This window comes from Saccopteryx leptura, chromosome 13 (assembly GCF_036850995.1).
Source record: "Saccopteryx leptura isolate mSacLep1 chromosome 13, mSacLep1_pri_phased_curated, whole genome shotgun sequence".
NCBI classification, from domain to species: domain Eukaryota; kingdom Metazoa; phylum Chordata; class Mammalia; order Chiroptera; family Emballonuridae; genus Saccopteryx; species Saccopteryx leptura.
The window spans coordinates 34,181,007-34,184,977 of NC_089515.1; the positions used below are offsets into that span (position 1 = coordinate 34,181,007).

Below are 3,971 nucleotides of genomic sequence, written 5' to 3' on the forward strand. Positions count from 1 at the left end.
AACAAAAGGACTTCAGACGGGGGGCTGTTAGCTAGACATCCCTGTGTCCTATTGTTTCTGAGTCACCTAGCAAGAATTTGCCTGCCAGGTATGTTCCCCGCTTCCTCAGCTACCTGTAAATTGCCCATTCTCACTTCTCAAATCTAATATCCTGTCCCCCTACCCCCACCCCTTTCTCCTTTGTCCAAAATGTCTTACAATGTTGCCTCAAAGTCTTTGGAATTTTCATGCCTGTGTGAACTCCCCACAGACACGTGTATTAAAACTTTGATTTTTCTCCTGTTACTCTGTCTGTTAACTGGATTACTAGCCCAATATTATTTTTAAAATTTAGAAAGTGGGAGCAAAGATATTACTTTTATTTAGCACCTACAGAATTTGCCCAAGATAAATGAAAGCATACGTCCAAACAAAGACTTGTACATGAATGTTCATAGTATTTTTATTTGTAATGACCCCAAACTAGAACCTAAATATCTATCCACAGGTGACTAGGTAAACAAATGGTGGTATATTCATATAATGGAGCACTATTCAGCAATAAAAAGGAGCAAGTTATCACGTAATAACATGATTGATCTTGAAATAATCAGAAGATTGAAAGAAGGCAACCACAAAGAGTATATATACTGTGTGATCCCCTCTATAGAAAATTTTAGATCATGCAAACTGATCTATAATAACAGACTGCTGACTTCTTGGGGATTCGAGGAGCAGGGAGGAACAGAGAGACTGCAAAAGGTAAAAGAACCCTCAGTGGCTCACACATCTGTTCCTTCTTTGGATTGTGGCGATGGTTTCACGAGTGCATACAAATATCAAATTCCACGAAACTGTATATTTTACATATGAGCCATTTACTGTATGTGAATTATTCCTAAAGCTGTCAAAATAGTAAATACATACATAATCAATTTTTCAAATCTGCCCCAAATTGGCATTTTTTTCCTTCAGAATTTCTTGCAACCTTGTTTTCTGGTTACCTCGCAGAGCTGCAGAGAAACTGGGACAGCGGCAGGAGCGGCCGGGGTCAGCAAGAACCCCAACCCCTGTCTCTCAGCTGGCCCGACACAGGCTCGGCGCCTTTCAGGGTCCTCCTCACAGCCTCACTGACAGGAAGAGCCGCCCCCACCCCTGCCTTGACCCTGCAAATGGCCCTTCCTAGCCCTCCCCAGCGATCAGCCGGACCCAAGCGACAGCTGAAGTGTCTGAAGTGGTTTCTTCTATTCAAGGCTCTTTCTCACCTTTCCACCTAAGGAAAGTACCCTCAGGCCCCTCTCTGATCCCTCAAAGCCCAACCCAGCCCCCTCTTGTCAGTCACTTCTGGGCAAGTTCCCTGCTGTCATTCCAAAGGAGTTGAAACAGTTTGGTTCCACTTAAAGCTTCTGTTTGCATTGAGAAGTTTGTCACACGTGCTAATGAATAGGCTGCCAAGCAGACACAAGGGCAGAAAAGGGGTGGGGGTAGCTAGCCGCTAATGAATTCTTCTTCCTGGCTTCCAGGCTGATGATAAGAGGCAGACAACTGATGGCCGGGGCCTCTGCTGTCTCTTGGATTTAAGTCAGTTCACCTCCAAGAGCAGCTCTGCTCCCAGGCCTGTGTGCTTCTGGGTCCTCGTCTGCTGGGGCAAGGCTGGGAGGGGGGTTGGACCCTCCAAGTGTGGTCAGCAGTGGGTCTGGAGGGCTAGCTGGGCCCAACCCCTGCCCATTCTCCAGACCAAGCGCACACTCAGACGCTCCTCGGCCAGGCAGCAGAGGAGTGAAGCACTTTCTCCCAGAGCTTCCACAATCCCAAACAAGCCTCTTCTCCCTCCTTTGTTCTCAGTGACTTTTTTCCTTCTACAAGACTAGCTCCGCCTGACCTGGGGTGGCGCAGTGGATAAAGTGTCAACCTGGAAACGCTGAGGTTGCCGGTTCAAAACCCTGGGCTTGCCTGGTCAAGGCACATATGGGAGTTGATGTTTCCTGCTCCTTCCCCCTTCTCTCTCTCTCTCTCTCTCTCTCTCTCTCTCTCTTCCCTCTCTATAATGAATAAATAAAATCTTAAAAAAAAGACTAGCTCCTCTGTATTGTAGAGCATTCTGAAAATAAGGAAACAGAAGAAAATTAAACCATGTATGATCCTATCATCCAGAGATAACCATTTTCATCTTGCGTTCATTTCTCCCTTGCCTTTCTAATACATATTGTGGGGGCAAAAAAAAAAAAAAAAAAAGAATACTTTTCTTCCCATCTTCCAAGTTCTTCTGGTTGGGCTAATAATCAAATTAACAGGAGAAAATCAAGTTTTAATACATGTGTATTGGCAATGTACATTAGCATGGCAACTCCAACGACAGTGAGGCAACATTGGATGGATACGACATCTTGGACAAAGAGCAAAGCAGGGAGGAGGAATAGGGTCTCGGAGTTCAGAAGTGAGAGTGGATGATTGACAGGTGGTTGCTGAAGGGCAGAACACACCGGGCAGGCAGATTGCTGCTACGCCACTCAGAGACAATGGGACACGGGTGTCTGGCTAACAGACCCCTGCCTGAAGCCCTCCTCGTTACCATTCTTACTTCAAATTATTTTTTTTTATTATTTTATTTATTCATTTTAGAGAGGAAAGAGAAAGGGAGAGAGAGAGAGACAAGAGAGGGAGAGAGAGAGGAGAGAGAGACAGAGAGAGAAGGTGGGGAGGAGCTGGAAGCATCAGCTCCCATATGTGCCTTGACCAGGCAAGCCCAGGGTTTTGAACCGGCGACCTCAGCATTTCCAGGTCAACGCTTTATCCACTGCGCCACCACAGGTCAGGCTTCTTACTTCAAATTAAGTTAAAGCAATGTCCCCAGAGTCCCTTCCTGGAGTAGGCTTTCTCATCGGAATCTCTTAAGGCAGGAAGGGAACGTGTCAAAGGTTCTTTCCAAGTCTTTTGTTTCGTAGTAAACAGTTTAAAATCAATATCCCAAAAGCAGCTTCAGGGTGGCAAGACTTTTGTCCCCTTCCATACGTTTGTTTGTTTGTTTGTTTGTTTGTTTGTTTGTTTCCAACTGTAAAATACGGAACGCTTCACGAATTTGCATGTCATCCTTGAGCAGGGGCCATGCTAATCTTCTCTGTATCATTCCAATTTTAGTATATGTGCTGCCAAAGCAAGCACTCCTTCCATATGTTTTAAAATGCACAAGTGGTATCATAATCATAATAATGTTTATTGAGCGAGTGCTTACTATTCTGGGGGTCCAGAGAGTGACCCCTAGATATGCTTGTGTGGTACTAGGCTATGCTAAGCACTTCATGTGGATCATCTTATGTCATTTTCACAGTTACTCTGAGTCACGATGTAATTGTTATCCCCATTTAGAGAGTAATTGAGGCTTATGGAAATTAAGCAGCTCATCCAACATCGTCCAGCAATGAAATGGTGGGTCTGGCATTCTAGCCCAGGAGACCCGATCCCAGAACCAGCCTATTGCTGCTTTGAAACTAAATACTGTACTCTGTAAATATCTTTCTGAGTTTCCAACCTTCAGGGTCATTTTTAGTTATTATAGTGACTAAAATACTCCATTGTTCAGAAGCACCGTGATTTCCTCCATCCCCTATCGGTGGACATTAGGCTGTTTTCCATGATTTCTACGAGTCATTCTCCAATGAGCATTTTTATAATTAAATATTTGCTCAAAAACTAAAATTCAGATCCTTGGGTCCAAAGCATTTGTATAATGTTAAGGCTTTGGATACATGTTGCCAAGATAGTACTCCAAAAATAATGGACCAAATTTATACTTTCTACATCCTCATCCACACCAGACTACAAAGCATTCCTCATCCAAGTGATTAGATGCAGCTCAAGTTCTGCCACATGAATAATGAAATTTAGATTAATTAGGGGCTCAGAGTCGGCCAATCTTTGCCAGGGGACATTCCATCCCCCTCAAAGCAGAGGAACCAAAACCAGACATTGGGCAAGAAGCAGCCTGAGGCAGA

The 3,971-nt window shown here is 44.4% G+C and overlaps 1 non-coding gene across 1 annotated transcript; it reads right to left on the bottom strand.

Annotated features, from left to right (window-relative positions):
- Positions 1-3,034: 3,034 nt before the first annotated feature.
- LOC136385096 (U6 spliceosomal RNA) lies at positions 3,035-3,141 on the bottom strand. Its single transcript, XR_010747709.1, has one exon. It is a non-coding gene; the product is annotated as a U6 spliceosomal RNA (small nuclear RNA).
- Positions 3,142-3,971: the final 830 nt, after the last annotated feature.